The 18,544-nt window shown below is 39.0% G+C and overlaps 1 long non-coding RNA gene across 1 annotated transcript; it reads left to right on the top strand.

Moving 5' to 3' along the window:
• Positions 1-1,368: 1,368 nt before the first annotated feature.
• On the top strand, positions 1,369-16,069 carry LOC108700171. The gene is made up of 4 exons (XR_001932959.2): positions 1,369-1,535; positions 3,848-3,949; positions 15,645-15,679; positions 15,790-16,069. It is a non-coding gene; the product is annotated as an uncharacterized LOC108700171 (long non-coding RNA).
• The last annotated feature ends 2,475 nt before the right edge of the window (positions 16,070-18,544 follow it).

Genomic DNA, 18,544 nt, shown 5'->3' with positions numbered 1-18,544 from the left:
TGCCACCCCTTGTAACTTCTGGGGAGATGCCGCCTGAGGCAAAGTACTCACCTTGCCTCATAGCAGAAACGCCCCTTCCAGGTGCAGGGGTTCTTTTCAATATTCAAACATGTACATTCCCACACACTTCAGTCAAGCCACATCTGTAGATCTCATAAAACCTCTCAATCAAGGGCATAACTTCCCCAGACACTGCAGAAAAAGTTAAAACACCTTCACACAAGACAAGCCTAAAGTTTAATCCATCACAGTTGTCTAACTGATGCACAAAGATGAAACCTTTCTGCATCCCAAGAGCATCTCTGAGTTTAATTCACCCTGTGAATCCTTACTCCAAAATTCTCCAGTCCATCTTGTCACTGTTCTTTCACTAAAATTCAGGCCCTCTCTATCTTTCCTTACTCTATTTCCAAGCCCAACTTTTCTCTAAAGTCTGTCTCTTTCCTCCTCCTACTTTAATTTATTATTAAATGATGTCAATGTACTTATTCCTGAACCTTTGATTCTCTGATATATTCATTCAAACATGTCCTACCCAGTAGCACTGAGCCCCCAGAAGACTGGATATGTTGGCAGTAGATTTAAAATTTTCTCAAAGGAAAATCTCATAGACTCACAATCTGACGCCGTCTGTAAGTAAACGTATAAGTGAACAATGCAGAGAAGCAGATCATTGGTTCCAAGCAACTAAAATAACCAGATGGATTAACCATTTCAGGGCTTAGCAGACGAGGGCATTAACTATACACTTTATATCACTTCAGAAATAAAGGACAGATCCTAAGGTTGGCTCTAGTGCTTTCATTAGCACGCTTAATATGAACTTGCAATATGTGATTTCTGCATTACAAACAGATGAGAATCTTTTTGAAGCCGTGTACAAAGTAAAATGGCAGGAGTGTGTCCTGAAATAATTGATTCTGACCGGAGGTAAAATAAAGACCTTACTTATTAACAAAACAAAGTACCTCTCCAGGCTTTTTAAGCAAAGGCTTCATTTAACCTGTAAAATTGTTAGCAAGGAAAAACTTGTAGATTGGGAGGAACATTTTGTCTAATCTTTAATTTATATGCCAACATTTCTAATGGTAATACTTCAAATTGTGTTGTGCTCAAATTGTATTGTATGTTTCTTTGAAGGAAGAATTAAAGCAAAATAATTATTTCCTATTAAGGCATGGAAATAACAGTTTTTCTACTGTATTAATCACAGGTTCAGACAAGCATTTTGAGATACAATTGTGATTTTTATCAAGGTTTTACTAGTGAGCTGTATTGTGTTTAAAGGAGATATAATTGGTTTTTAAAATATATGTTGCCTGATTAGAACTGTAAAGGATTGCTACTTTTACATGTTACACCTTTATCTTCTATAGATTGTCAACACTGCATCCGCATAGGGGACAATTAAGTGTAGTTCCCTCCCAGGGATGCCAAACATCTGGCTGCCCACCCATCCTACATCCTACAGTGCTGTGTGCCACCATTGGCTCTCTTGTCTGGAAACAGTCCAATGGCTGACTGCTGTATGAAAGGTTTGTTAAGGACTTTTCCTTAAACAGCTCAAAATATAACATCTAAAGACACTTTGCTTCTATTTTAAAGTTGTATAATGCAATGGCACATACTTGTTTTCGATTCTATGGGGCAAATTATTCAAAGTCAAGTTTATTTTGTGAATCAGATTTTTGAGATTTATTAGCAAAAACAAAATCACCATCTAAAACCATGTCATTTGTTTTTGAAACGCAGATTTTTGAGATTTAATCAGCAAAAACAAAATCACCATCTAAAACCATGTAATTTGTTTTTGAAACGCAGATTTTTGAGATTTAATCAGCAAAAACAAAATCGCCATCTAAACTCTTGTGACTTTCTATAGAAGTTAATGGAAGGTACATAGACCAAAATGAAGTGGGCCCATTGCAGAACACGGAATACAGATTGGTACTCAACTGTTGCATAGTAATTATTGTCGATGTCTATTTTATCTTTTTAGAAAACATAGCAATCCTACATATTCTCAAATGGTTGAGGCAAGAAAAACCAAAATTACAGGTTAGAAATTCATCTATAAAATAATGACCTGGCTTATGTGCTGTTTTGTAGTTCCAGATGGGAATTCCTACTTTAAAGGGAATCTATCATTATTATAAAAAAACAAACAAACAATAAAGTCGTGTCCTTCTTCCTGAATGATGCCCTAACCTTGAGTGCCTTACAGATAAAATGCCACAAAATAAAATTTACAAGAAATGTAGTTCTAGACAACTTTAATTGGAATTTATTAAAGGGCACATATCATTTAAAATTGTTTCCCTCACTGCAGGTGCTGTCAAACAGAGCCCACTCTCTCGTAACAGAGCCCCTCATGACTAGTATTCTTCATAAAAAATCAGTTACTCACGTACACAACAGCGTTCTCCCAACTGTCATTAGCTGTCAAATTTTCGCTCGCCTAAGGGACTATCACCCCCATCTCTGCTGTGTCCTCACATACATGGCCCAAGCTTCTCACGTAGGCTCTTCACTCACCTACTCCTGAACACCCACTTTCCTTTCTGATGTACAACCACTGCAGGGCTCTAACCCACACTATTACTTACTCCTGGTTGGGACAACAGGCTGTCCATGCTCACTAGCCCTCTCTATCTTTCACTACTAAGTGAACTCACACACAGGTGGACTTAGTGCTGTACTACAGAATAGTTTAATTATTTACACTTCACCCTCCTGAAAACTAGACACGTCCTTGTGTCTGCTTCTTAAACTTTATTCTATCTCCTTACACTCTAGATGGGAAACAACAAAATTTTTCTATCAAATGGCATGCATTTGATGTAAGATCGGGACACGCAAGCTGATCTTAAGTCACACGTATGCACATAATAAGCGAGCTGGGGCACTCCATTAGTGCTCATGCATGTACCCCAACATGGGACCACTGTACTATGCTCTTCCTCCCAGAAGGGGGGAGACATTTGTGCTGGGTTATTTTCATAAAATACCTGCCAGAGGTGCCTGCCATATAAGCATTGTTGGACCAAAATAAACCCATCTCCATTGGTGGATTCTATTAAAACTAATGACAGGCTCCTTGCATGCTTCCCATGTGTCCCATGAGCCTCTGCACTTCTGCAAGGAAGTGGTTAAATGAGATAACTAGTGATTTGCAGCTTCAACTTTAACCTTTCCAGTAAGATCAAGGCTTAGATATTTCTTTAGCTGTCTGTATCCTGGAGGTTTTAAGCCTGCTGCTATGCCTGTGGAAGAGCAAATGTCAGGCAATGCCCTTTGAAAAATAAAACAAACAGCATAGAAAAGGACACAGTTGTTGATGTCTGATTTGTCTTCAGTTTACTTCATGTGAAAGGTGCATTGTGCAGGTAGCTCAGAATGCTACTGAACTCTAAAATGTTGGGAAGCTTTTCTTCCTAGTTATTTTAGAAACTACTTATCTTAGTAGATTAACATTTTATTGCTTTAACAATAAAATAAATACCCCAATACTAATTGTGGTCGTATGAACATAAACATTTTATTGCTTTAACAATAAAATAAATACCCCAATACTAATTGTGTTCGTATGAACATATTGTCACTCACCACAAAGTCGGCTCACCATCATAGAGAGCTTACAAACAATCCCAGTGCCAGGGAATTATCTCAGTATAAGCACGGCTAAACTACATGTTCTTATATGGGCTAAACCATAGTCTATACTTCATTGGCCCTTGTGTTTGGCATTATGTCATCCCATCCTGTGGACCATCAATGCTTTCCATCCTCTGAGAGACTGCCCATTTGGTTAATATGTCTAATCAATTCCTTTGCCTTGTCCCGTCAGATTTTGTACCCTGGGGTGATGCCTTTTCCTTATCCTGGTCCAGAATGTTTGCATCTTTGCCTTTTCTACTATTCCTTCTCAAGTTCCTGTCTAATACTAGAGGTGAGTTTTTTTGGACTTTTATACCAATACATGGACTATGTGTGTCAAGCCTCACTTTGGAATGCACTGAACTCATGTGAATTGTGGGCAATTGGGTGGGACTTTATGTCTCCATATGCTTTAAATATGTTAGTAGCACAAGTGTTTGTATCCTGACGAAGGGAGGCTTAATCCCCCCCCTGAAATGTTGATGCACAGGTGGTCACAATAAAAGGGGTAAGCTCCCCACCTGCAACAAATATGGTGTCTGTGCGATTCATTCCCTAGGTTGAGTTGTGTAGTTTGCCTAACCCTGTCTCTAACACAAAACTTGCACAACAAAACACAAAAACGTTTACAATAATTTCTGGCTACAGAAGATACTACATATACTATGTTTATATGAGTATATATTTGTGTGTGTGTGAATATATTTATTTACTTCACCTTCGGTGTCCACACACGCTATACTCTAGTATCCACTTCCGGGTGCCGTGTCAAAGTTGATTTGTAGAGAAATGCTGTAACGACACGCACTACGGTTTTTGTCATTTCAAAAATGTATTCAATTTAAATAATGCATTTTTGAGGCATCAACGTTTCGGTCCACGGACTTGGACCTTTGTCAAGATGCATTAACTCGTTCATATACAAAATAGCAATAAATTATATAGATTATAAAGGTATAAAAGTATATATTTATTTATACACATTATATTTACAAACATATTTATACTGATACTATAGGTGCACAGCAATGTGGGTTAGTGACAGATACAGTGGATGAGTAAACTACAGAGACACGTATTTTTTCAACTCAAATAAACAAACCAATTTAGCGTTACATCATTATGTTACTGCCTTGAGATATGATTGCATTCCTCATTAGTACTCTGGACAACTCTAAAACTAATTACTGATTGTCATGTTCAGTAAAATATTTTGGGAACTGGATGTTATTTCTCATTATGTATCAGTTTGCACATTCTTCACACATTCTGCACAGAATGCTAATTGGGATTGAGGTAATGTCAATGATGCGAGTGGGACTGAGGGTGAGAGAATTGAGAAGCGAGAGAGAGAATGTGCATGGGATAAGAAGACGGAAATGGAAAGAAAGGGTTAGTGAGAGACAGGAAAGTAAGGGTTAGTAAGAGACAGGTAGTGAGCTCACACTGTGCATGCCTCAAAGCAAGTAATTGGTCTTTATATAAAAGACAAAGACGTTTCACTTAATATTTTCAACTGAGGTTCTACCTCATTTTATGTAAAGTAATTCCAGCCATACTGTCACGGCCGGCACCCGATACCAGAACAAATGCCAAGCACCCTGGTCTCGGCTCGGCTTCACCAGTAGTGTGACCACCGTTGGGCTTCGGGAGGAGCCCTCAGCTAACTTGGGTGCCACCTGGACTTAACGAGGGGTGCAAGGCGAGATGTTCTAGCTGGCGAAGGGGCACGGCGGTTAGCAAAGTCTTTTTGGGCCGAAGGTCACGGTACAAAAGGATTAGGCAGAAGGATGGTTAAACAGGCAGGGTCGAGGCAGGCGGATATCAGAATCGTCAGGCAGGCAAGGGTCAAACCGGGTTGTCAATCAAGGGGTTAAGCAGGAAGAGTTGTCGTAGGCAGGCAGGGGTCAGGATACAGAGTTCAGAATAGTCAGGATACAGGCAGGGTCAAACACGGATAATCAGAATACAGAATAACAGGAACAGATGCACTAGGCTCAGGAACCACTTAGAAACAAAGTTCTATCACGGGCACTGGCTGGGAGACAGAATGGGCCTTATATATGTTCAAATTTCGCGCCAAACGGGCGTCAAAAACGTGCTGATGCAAATTTGCGCCAGCGTGCCTTCGCCTTTAAGAGGCGCGCAGGCAGGCCGCGCGCTTCCTAGAATCCAAGATGGCGCCAGTGCCGACTCGTGGACCATGCGGCGGCCGTCCCCGCCGACGACGCGGTGGACGACCCCGCCGCACAACAGGTACTGTTACACATGCCTTTAGAGACAAAGCCTGTACTGCAAGGATGTCAATCATAATTGCTGAAGGGTTCAAATGGCATGACATTGATTGGTCTTGCAAAGACAAGGGCATCCGCACTAGAGACCTTATACCTAAATGCTAGAACATGAATGAGAGGCAGATTTATAATCAAGAACATGTCCTAAAGGTGCAAGTCAGTCTCTTGTTATCAGCATTCCTCATTTTAAATATGTCACACCTTTTATTTTATCTTAGACTGTATATTACATTAGCTGTTGAGTAGTGATTTAAAAAATCTACACGCTGAAGATAATATTAAGAAAAACACCCTATTTATAGAATAAAATCACTGATGTCATGAAGAGAGTGGGGCAGTCACAATCCTAAAAATAGAGGCTGCTGTAGGTGGAAGCCAGCAGAGTAAGGTTGTGGGCAGGGAGAGTGGAAGGTAGAGCTCAGAACCCAAAACCCGACCCAAGACCCAGCAATCTAGAAGTTGTCTTCACATCACTGATCAAAACAGTAGCACTTGACACACTTGCTTTCCTAATTTTAAGGATTCTCAGTAGTCAACATTTTTCTCAAATATTAATAAATATTATATTATTAATACCAATATAATGTGGTCACAGATTTCAGAATGGAGAATGTTAGTCAAAGACTTCCAGCTGTGTCATTGGATTACAACCCACTACAGATTTTTGTTAAAAGAATGATTCTATTATACAGGTTTATTTAAAATATAGCAGATCCCTTTTAAAAAAAAGTTTGACTTTGACCTTTTTCAAGTGAATGTTCCAGTGAAAGTGAACTGTTTAATGGAAACCTAATTTCACTGAATGCAAACAATGTCAGGCAGGAGTTTTCTCTTCTGGACAGGATCATAAACAGTTCCTCAAAAGCTGTTTTATCTGGGGTTTCCATAAAATTTGGATTGGACTGCAGTTAAAAAGAGCATAACGCTCATCACAATAAGGAATTAAAATACAGGGTGCTTGTATTGCTGTGCGTGTGATAAACAGTTTTTCTGCTGGGGCACAATTTATCGTACACTACGCTACTACAACAAAAGAAAAAATGAAGTATTCTGGTAGCAGCTTAAAACACAGTATTCTGGGAGCTTTATTTCAAATGAAAGATTCACTCTCGGAATTAGAAGATTAAGTGCTGGTAGAACAATTTGTACTAGACACGGTCGTTAGTCAAGCAATCTACAGTACTCTGAATCTTATTCTTGAGGTTTTATGCACATTAAGGTATTTCACATAAAAGCTGGCATAAACCAGGAGATTTTAAAAAAATTTATTTTAGCTGACATAAATGCTGCTTCACTGTAGTTAGTGTTTTATTTGATTCTTCATATAATACTAACTTTTAATATGTATAATTTGTTATATCGTCATTACTTTGTCTAATACTAAATTAGTATTAAAATCTTAGCTCCTATGTGCTCCACCTACAAGCATACCTACAGTATAGCTTTAACCAATAACAGCACAGATCTACACATACAGCGCTAGGGATCCCACAGGGTATCTTGCTCCTTGGCACTTTCCCAGCTCCTGAGCTCACCCACTTGTGTCCCTGTCTGGCGGCTTGATCACCGCAAGGGTGCTAACCCCAACTACTCTCCTTGTTGGAGCCAGCAAGCTGCTTGCTATCACTCTTCCACTATCTTTCACTCCTAGAGTTTAGGGATGGTTTCTCCACCTTGACATGAATCGCCTCTTTCATGCCTCGTTCAAACCAGCGGTCTTCTTTATCCAATATTTGGATCTTGCTATCTTTTAGAGTTTTGCCCTGTAGAGTTCACCCTCCTATGCTGAGACATTCGCTTGGTGAGCAGTTGTTTTGTCTCCCCAATGTATAGATCTGTGCACTCCTTGCTACACTGGACTCCGTATACCACATTGCTTTGTTTTTCTTTAGGGGTTGGATCCTTTGGGTGTACCAGTATTTGTCTAAGTGTGTTGCTAGGTTTGAAAAACACAGGGACGTGGTGTTTGTTAAAAATCCTCCTGGGTTTCTCAGACACACGAGCTACATATGGGATTACTATGTTTCACCTACTATGTGTGTCCGGGCAGTTATTTCTATTGGTGTTCCTGTTGGGTTTGGTTGCTGCTGCTTTGACAAACATAAAGGGGGAACCTGAGTAACAGAGTACTTAAGTGTATTAGACAACATAAAACAGAATTAAATCTAAATCTCATGGAAGATGTAGAAAAACAACTTAAATGGATGAAACAAAACTTTTACACTAAAGCTAACAAAATTGATACAATGTTAGCAAATAAATGACGCAGTATAAGATCTGTGTGTCCATGGCCACCTTTAGTTATCTATATAGGCAATGCACTAATACCCAATCTATTACAACCTTGAAATATATCAAAAATTGGGCGACATTGTCACTGACTTTGGATGAGCAAAATTGGCAAACTATTTTTTCAAATACCATGCATAGCTCGATCAATATATTAGCACAGGAAACCTCATATACAATTTTAAGCAGATGTTATTTGGTACCCTCTTGCATAGCTAAATGGAAACGGGGAGCTAATCCTAATTGTTGGGACACATCAGCAACAATGCTGCATATATTTTGGCAATGCGTTAGGGTACATAGCCTATGGATTAGAGTCTATCAACTAATATATTCTGTATTGCTAGTAAATATACCTAAATGCCCAGAATAAGCTTTACTAAATATATTAAAATAGAGACAATAGAGTTGGTTAATTTGGGTTGATGTCTAGTAATACTTGCTACTATCTAATAGTTTCAGTAGAAGCAAGATAAAATTTATGTTTTAAAACAAACTTCAAAATTCAGAAGATAAACAGGCAAGTGAAGTCCTTGCTAGTCACTTTCTTTATTAGGATTTGGCTGTTAGTTTTCACAGGAATACTGGTTCCTTACAAAACTCACATCTGTCAGCGACTAAAGTGGCTTTTCAGAGAGTCTTGCTATATTGCATCTGGCAGCCTAAGGGGACGATGATAAAACAACATAGTTTAAGATGAAGGTTTGGTGCTGCTAAATTAAACAAAGGGAAAAGTTTCGATTTGATGTGATGCAAAATGACAATCTGCCTGAAGTCCAATTCGTCAGGAATCTAGCAGTTTATCACGGAACTTCTGGGAAAAGACAGACCATAAAGAAGTAAAGCCATCTAAGAAGTCATTTAAAAAATTCTACACTTCACATACTCAAACAGTACCCATGACAGAATCTATTCAGTCTCTCTGAAACCTTTACTTACAACAGATTGCTTTCATACTCATAAACAGGCTTTCCTCGGATTTCTCAATTTAATCATTATAACACCTATCTTTATCTCTCACCCTATTTTATCATTACCCTCTAGTCACACGAATTGCTGTAATACAATGGAAGAATAAAGGAAAAAGGTAGAATATTTTTTTTCCAGAGAAACCAATGGCTACTGCATTTTTTATATATTATTCATGTATTACAAGTATGGGATCCATTATCCGGATACCCGTTATCCAGAAAAAGCCTATTACGCAAAGCCTGTCTCCCATAGAGACTATTTTATCCCCAAAAAATCCAAATTTTTAAATAATAATAAAACAGCACCTTGTACTTGATCCAAACTAAGACATAATTAATCCTTATTGGAAGCAAAACCAGCCCATTGGGTTTATTTAGGGTCAAATAGTGAATTTGAATTCAAATTTTTGATTTTTTTTGGTGTCAAAATTCTATTTTAGTCCCCTATAAATGTAAATTCGAATGTGAGATTCATCATCCCTCGACGATGGAAACAGTCCTAATTCGAATATTTGCCATCTAAAACCTGCAGAGTTCATGTATAAGTCAAAGTCAGAGGTCCATTGAGCTTGGGGATTTTGACGCATAAAATATCCTATGTACAATATTCACTCATTTAACATATCTGGGGTTGATATCTTAGAGACTAAGAACATATACTAAAACTATCTGTATGCAAATTGACCTAAGCGTGAGATCACTAGCGAATTTTCAATAGGCATAAATGCTAGCGTAACTTCACTATGAAATGCTCGTGCTGCCGAACTAACGATAGTGAAAAGTCGCCAGGACGCAACTTTGTATATACGCGAATTAGCGTATTGGAAGCGAATTTGTGCCTAGCGAAGCGGTGCGATGTGTGCGAATTGGTCGATGGCGACAATTCGCCCTTTAGTGGAACTGCCCCACAATTTGGAACTGTGAGGAACATTTGATAGGGAATTGTGTGGACTGTGTCATACACGCAAAAGGGGGGAACTGTGGGACTTCTGATTCACATCAATGTTCTCTTTTTGCACAAAAGTGTAACACATTATGAAATGTTCTTTTGGTTGAATTCCTATATATATTTATTTCCCATTCCCTCCATCAATGCAGATTTCTAATTTTTTAGTCTTCTTTAAATATTTTACCTCTGGTTTCCTCACCTTATAGTTTAGATTGTGGTAGATTATAAATATAATGGGGTAGTGGTGCCCCCTTTAAATACTATTCAAGGTGTTGGAGATGAAACTATTAATCTATATATAATCGTATCCAACCATTAAATCCATAAACACACTTATAACTTGTGTAACCCAAAGTCACCAATATCCAATTGATTAGCGATGAGGAGGTTACAATTAAACTCCAAGGGGTGGGGATATTATCTATGTCATAAGTATTGCCAGAACAGGTCCCCATTACTCTGTATTACTCTACTCAATGAGGAAGGGCAGCCCTGCGATGTGTAGCAAGCAGCCACAGCAAAAGTGTTTTAGAGGAGCTATATTTACATGCATTGATATGGCGATATTTACTAACTGAGATACAGGGAGGGCAACAGTTATGTATGTATATTTTTATTTGTATAGCGCTTCTTGAGGGCAAATATATATAGAGATATTAATCAGGAGGGTCTGATGTCAGTGTAATGTAGCCAAGCAAAAATAAAGACCTTTTTTTGTGTGTGTGTGTTATTTTAGCATGTGAAAGGGAACAGTTTTTCCATTAAGAATGGATATACCTGCTGAGCAGTTGTGTCTGAGGATGATAAGCCCAGCCCACCCAAGGGTACGGCAGAGCTGTAACCCTGGAGCCAGTTTGGTGGGTTTTATCGGAATAAATGACATGGCAGGCTCTGTGCATATTCGCCACTACAGTCACCAAGAATTACTAGATAGTGGGAGCGCCTGAAGGGATGTGCCTTATCATGATGATTTAGCAAGGAGTGTGTCTGGAAATTAGGACAAGGTAAGTAAAGGTGCCGGTCCCCTGACACACCAAACAAAAAATGAGGGGGGAAATCTATCTATACATATGTGTGTCAATATAAGTAAATAAACTCTCAATTTTAGCTACACTGAGATTTTTGACAAAGAATACAAGAGGCAAATTTACTAAAGGGTGAAGTGGCAGTCACCAGCGAAAAATCGCCAGAAATCCCATCAGCAGGGACAGGCATAGAGGACAATTCGCTACCGAAAATGACGTTTTGCGCCCTTTCACCAGGCAAATTTTTGCTCAGGCAAACAATTGTTGCTCCACAAATTCACTAAAGTGCGAATTTTCCATTACGATACGCCTTTCGCCAGAGTTTCCTTCGCCAAGGTTATACCTGGCGAACTGATAAGATGAAGCTACATCTTCTTCAATCTTATGTCAGTGAGATCATATCCTGTATGCTGGAAATGAATATTTTTGTTTTAACATTTTTTTAACCATTGCCACATTTGTTTTATGGTGGGCTCAGGACTAGGGCATTAGAGGATCTATTTTGTCTTTATTTTGCTTCCTTGGACATTTTTAATAACAAGTGTCCACTTCAAGCATTTGTACCAACATCACTAATAAAGACATGTATATATGACCTATATGTACTCGTCCTATTCAAATGGACCTAAGCGTAAGTGTAAAACTGAGAAACAGAAAGCATTCACAAACTACTGTAGGAGCAAGATCACCTTGGATACATATAGGAGAAAATATAGGTAAAACTGATGTATTTTCTTGGGTCATTCCCAAAAGTGACACCAGCAGTGCTATTAGTCCATAGCAGATCTGAGCACCCAAGGCACGTGACTGCCATCATTTGTCCTCACTTTCACTCCTTTCCTCGGAATATAACCACCTCCACCACAAACCCCTCTCTACGTCTCATCCATACTTCCTAACTGTCCCGTTTTCTGTGGGACGGTCTTGAATTTGACAAATCAGCCCACAGTCCCAGGTTTTTATTAAAAAGTCCAGAGTTTCTCTTTGATCTCCTGCACTGAAGCCAGAAAACGATACACATTTTCTGAAACATAATTAAAATAAGAGGCTTTTTGGCAGTGAGCCCAGAACACTCAGAACCTGCCCTTAGATACATTTCTAACAATTGAAAAAAAGCAACGATACAATTGTAACTATTCTCTTGGGAGAATGGAGACTTGCAGCTTAAAGGGACATTCACCTCCATTAGTAAAACTGTTATTAACCTAAAACATTGACCTATAATTCCCAGAAATATGCTCAGACTTTAATAACCTGCCAAATTTTGTAACATGGACATTGTAATTATGGAATGTAAAAATGGAAATTGTGTGGCCCTAAAATGTGCATGGTCAAAAAGTTTTTTTGTCCCGCTTTCCATTTTTCAAATTTTGGGAGGTATGGCCTCCTCCTATGGTCTGCATGCTTGCAATTTGCTGGTCCAGGGTTACAAAAGGCAGAAAAGGTACACATCTAGGATCCTAGCATGCCTCCGAATCTTTGCACCCTGGGCATGTGCATCTTCTGCTATCCCCTAGTTCTGGCCTGGTACAAAGCACAACAAGGGCAGCCTCACAGGAACATAGAGGTGTTATCAGTCCAGGCAGCTGAATCCTAGAAGAAGAGCTGTTATCTTGTTTCCTGGCCAGTATTCTGTTGATGGCTGCTGGGGGGTGGGTTTGCCATCGCTCCAATTTTCTGTACAGCAGTAAAGAAATATTGAAAATGATCATAACACAATTCACAAGGCTAAAGGAACAAGTTCACTTTTTTGTGATTGAATATTGCAAAAACATCACAAGCTTGACACTTTGGGGCTCCGCCACACTTCCCAGGCTTAAATTCGTTATCAGAATGCTAAGTCACTAAAATGCAAAGTTGCGTCTCTGTAGCTGAATGCTGGCGAAGTTCCACTAGTATTAATTAGTCACCACGAGCATTTCATAGAGAACTTTCGCTAGCATTCATTTCTGTTTAGCAAAACTTCGTTAGTACTCTTACGCTTAGGTCAATTTGAATAGGGCAGGTACATATAGGTATATAGACGTCTTTATTAGAGATGTTGGTGCAAATGCTTGAAGTGGCCACTTATTATTACAAACGTCTAAGGAAGCATAATAACCACAGAAGAGATCCTCTAGTGCCCTAGACATGAGCTCATCCTAAAACAAATGTGGTATGTCCCTCAAATTGGTAAACAAAAATGTTAACACAAAAATCTTTAAATAGTTAGAACTTTTGAAGGCAATCCTGCTTTTTTTTTTAGAACTTTTATGACTTTCTGGCATACAATGTAGATTCATGTTATCAGTTCGCCAGTTCTAAGGTGGCGAAGCAAACTCGCCAAATTCGCAATTTAGTGAATTTATGGAGTAGCGATCGTTTGCCTGAGCGATAATTCGCTGGCAATAGGGTGCGAAGCTGCACTAGCGACGGTGTGTTTCACTAGTCAATTGTCCTCTATGCCTGTTATTAAGTTGGCGTTGTCCCTGCGGATGGGATTTCTTTCTAGCGACGGCCACTTCGTGCTTTGGTAAATCTGCCACTTTAAATCGCCAGAGATTTTTTGAAAAACAAAAAAGATTCCTAAACAAAATGTGATAGCAAAAAATGATCTGCTTCAAAGGAGTTCAAACAGTTGTTCTATGCAATTAGTCAGTTGTATAACTTCTTTGATTCCAGTTGCAAAGTCTACCCTGGGACTATCACTAAGGAAAAAAGAACAAGAAGCTATAAACGGAAAGGATAATTATTTTAGAAATTAGGATACTGTTGCCAGTACATATGCACACATATACATTACACTATTTTATAATCATCATAACCATACAGATTAGGCCATGTAAGCTCATGGGCTGATTGGTGGTCAATAAAGTCCAGCTTGCATTAAATACAGATCTATATTCGCTAGTTTATGAACAACTGACCTTTTTATCAAGCCCACTGTATATCTTTTAATCACACCTGTATAAGAAATATCAGCCCTACTCCAGACAATCATCATTATTAGCATGGTCCCGCCTGCTTGGTGGGCTTTCTTACCAGCAATCAATTTTAGTTATTTACTACACCATAATTACTGTATATGAACAACAAGCAAAATGATGACCGTAGCATTTATTGATTGCTGCTGAAGGAATAGTTGTCAAATGTTCTTTAAAAACATGGTGTAATATTCTTTCGTACCATTGCCAAGTCAAACATAAATGATTCATTGCTTTATGGTGGCAGCTCTTTCCTTTGTCCATTTATAATCATGTTCATAGTACAGCACTTAGGGATCATTGCACAATGCAGTACACCTTGAAATGTACTGATGAAAAAGAGGAGCACTGATCTACATACAAGCCAGGAATCCTCACCTTTGCTGATTAGAAATAGGAAACACTGGCACTCAAGGCAGAAGAATGCAGGGATACCACTTGCTGTTTATTTTGTGCGAACGTGCAACGTTTCGGGGCAAGCCCCTTTATCAAGCATACAAAAAACAGTGAGTAGTCCATTAAGAAAAATAGTACAAAAAATGTAGTCGAATCCAAAGGCCCATCCCCTGGTAAAATTAAAAAAAATCAAAAGTTCAAAAAAATGCAGAAGATTGGAGGTGAGCCAAGTTATCCCAGTGTATACTGTTCATTAGGACATCCAGTGTGTTAGAAGAAAGTTTATCTATAATGGAAAAGATAAAATTGATACATAGGGGCAGATTCATCAAGGGTCGAATTTCGAAGTTGAAAATACTTCGAAATTCGACCATCGAATTGAATTACTTTGACTTCGAATATCGAAGTCGATGTTTTTTTTCATCCAATTTGGCCATTTGCGGTCGAAGTAAAATCGTTGTTCGAACGATTAAATCGAAAGATTCGAAGGATTTCAGCGATCAATCAAACTATTTTTCTTCGACTTCAAAAACTTAGAAAACTGCTCTAGAAGGTCCCCATAGGCTAACATAGCACTTCGGCAGGTTTAATTTGGCGAAGTATTGAAGTCAAAGTTTCTTTTAAAGAGACAGTACTTAGATTATCGAATGGTTGAATATTTGAACTATTTTACTTCAAATCAAAGTTGAAGTCGTAGTGTCCTATTCGATGGTCGAAGTATCCAAAAAATTTTTTTTGAATTTGAATTTTTTTTACTTCAAAAATTCCCTCGAATTCACTTCGACCCTTGATAAATCTGCCCCATAGTGTACATGCAATTGCCTGTTATCTCTAAAAAAATTAAAAAGTAACAAAGAAATTCTTGTATAACATCAAGCTAACCCTATTAAAGGTTACTCTCTGGAGTAACAGCTGTTTTTTGTCAAGGCGTTGACAAAAAACGGCTGTTACTCCAGAAACAATGCTTCTGTATCTTGCTACTCCAATCTAGGAGTCCGAAACGTCTTAACGAGGAATACAACTTGTCTTGCTTTGTATAAATACTCTTTGAATTCACATTATGAAAAATGTTTTTTCTTCTTTTTTTCCTGTTTCTACAGATAAGAAAACCCCTTTGATATTACCCCAGGGACAGGTAATTTACCTTACCTTTAATAGGGGTTAGTTTGATGTTATACAAGTATTTCTTTGTTCATTTTTAATTTTTTTAGAGATCACGTATCAATTTTATCTTTTCCTTTATAGATACACTTTCTCCTAACACACTGGATGTCCTAATGAACAGTAAACACTGGGATAACCTGGTAATTTTACCAGGGGATGGGCCTTTGGATTGGACTACATTTTTTGTACTATTTTTCTTATTGGACTACTCACTGGACAAGCAGGTTGGAGGGCGGGTACGGCAATTTAGTATGCAAATTGTTACAATTGGTCACTCTTTATATTGTCTGCACAACGGTTTTCTTGTATGCTTGATAAAGGGGCTTGCCCCGAAACGTTACACATTCAAACGAAATAAACAGCAAGGAGTAACCCTGTATTCTTCTGCCTTGAGTGCCAGTGTTTCCTATTTCCATTGAAGCCTTGGGGTTGCCGTACCCTCTTACATTGTGCACCAGGCGATCCAGCAGAGGGAGGGTTAAGAGTGTGCGTGCGGCTTCACCTGTTTCCAGTCCTTTGCTGATTACAACAATAGCCTCCCATTCAGAATGATATATTATACCTACAAAGCTTGGGTCTCATGGGCTAGCAAAAATAAAATTACTGACTCATCAGTTTATAACATCAGTTGGTTGCAAATTGAATCAGCAAAAGTGTAGTGCTGATTCAGATTTGCTGGAGGACAGTATTTAAGGATAAAGCCACTACAGCAGGAGCATATGACCAGGGAGACTCACAAAGAACCAAGTCACAATAAAAATGCAAACCTGAGACTTCTCAACGAATAACCTGAAGCTACAATAGGTGAGGTAAGAGGTAAGTGAACATTTATGGAAGCATGGGCAAAGTGCAATTTATAAAATATGCATGCAATTCACAATCATTTTTACCCATGAAGCAGCATTATTTCCCAGAATGCTATTATTATGTGCACCTGCAAAGTGCAAGTTCAGGTTCAGACTGGACCATTGGCACAATGGGAAAAAACCTGGTGGTCCCCCAAACCAGACCCAATCCTACCCTCCCTCCCCCTGACCCATACCCGATCTTTAGGGATACTGTCATGGGAATTTTTTTTTTTTTCAAAATGCATCAGTTGATAGTGCTGCTCCAGCAGAATTCTGCACTGAAATCCCTTTCTCAAAAGAGCAAACAGATTTTTTTATATTTAATTTTGAAATCTGACATGGGGCTAGGCATATTGTCAGTTTTCCAGCTGCCCCCAGTCATGTGACTTGTGCTCTGATAAACTTCAGTCACTCTTTACTGCTGTACTGCAAGTTGGAGTGATATCACCCCTCTCCCCCCCCCCCAGCAGCCTAATAACAGAACAATGGGAAGGTAACCAGAAAGCTGCTCCCTAACACAAGATAACAGCTGGCTGGTAGATCTAAGAACAAAACTCAATAGTAAAATCCAGGTCCCACTGCGACACATTCAGTTACATTAAGTAGGAGAAACAACAGGCTGCCAGAAAGCAGTTCCATCCTAAAGTGCTGGCTCTTTCTGAAATCACATAACAAGGCAAAATGACCTGAGATGGCGCCTACACACCAATATTACAACTAAAAAAAATACACTTGCTGGTTCAGGAATGAAATTTTATATTGTAGAGTGAATTATTTGCAGTGTAAGTGTAATTTAGAAATAAAAACGACACCATAAAAATCATGAGAGAATCCCTTTACTTTCCCTCTTCTCTCCCCCTGCCTCCCTCTCCCGATGGAGGGTGGGTGGGTTAGTGAGTAGGCAGTGAGCCCTAGAGGGGATGTAGGGGCCCATGAGATATCAGTCTCGGTGAGCCTCACTCACCCCAGTCCAATCCTGTGCAAGTTTGAATGAAGCTCATCAGTTAGCCAGACAGTACACCTATAATTACCCGTGTGGCCTTTTACAAGGAACCATGTCACAATGAAGGTGCAAACCAGAGACTTCTGAAAGAATTATCTACATATTAAATTTGTATTGAGTGTACAAATGTACTTTGGTACATACTTCCTAACAACTTAACACTGGGCAAATTTGTGCCTGGGGAATAACCCACAGCAACAAAGTATTGATATGCTTTTTTCATAAGGGACAGACAATAAAAGCAAAAACGTGATTGGTGCCATGATGGGTTGCTGCAAACATTAAGACAAGCAAAAGACAAGCTCACCATGGCAAGTATAAACCTTCCTTGGATATCACAGATTTCCTGGCTTTCACAGCAGCAGCAAATATTCTCAGTGTTGGTAAATGAGCTCTGTAATGTACCTGCCCAGACTTGTGATGAAGGCATGGATACAAGAGAACCCTGGAATTACAGGAAGCCAGGGCCTGGTGTTAATCTAATGGTTCCCTAAACAGATTTCATCCATAGCATCAACTGAATATGCAAGTTAGTTAAAGGGGTAGTTCACCTTTAAGGTAACTTTAAGGGGCCGATTCACTAACTTCGAGTGAAGGATTCGAAGTAAAAAAACTTCGAATTTCGAAGTGTTTTTTGGGTTACTTCGACCATCGAATGAGCTGCTTCGACCTTCGACTTCGAATCGAAGGATTCGAACTAAAAATCGTTCGACTATTCGATAGACGAAATACTGTCTCTTTAAGAAAAAACTTCGACCCCCTAGTTCGCCATCTAAAACCTACCGAACTCAATATAAGCCTATGGGGAAGGTCCCCATAGGCTTGCCTAAATTTTTTTGGTTGAAGGATAATCCTTCGATCGTTGGATTAAAATCCTTCGAATCCTTCGATTCGAAGGATTTAATCGTTCGATCGAAGGATTATTCCTTCGATCAAACGATCAAACTATTTGCGCTAAAATCCTTCGACTTCGATATTCGGAGTC

Source organism: Xenopus laevis, chromosome 8S, assembly GCF_017654675.1.
Source record: "Xenopus laevis strain J_2021 chromosome 8S, Xenopus_laevis_v10.1, whole genome shotgun sequence".
NCBI lineage: Eukaryota > Metazoa > Chordata > Amphibia > Anura > Pipidae > Xenopus > Xenopus laevis.
This window is presented reverse-complemented; position numbering and strand designations above follow the sequence as displayed.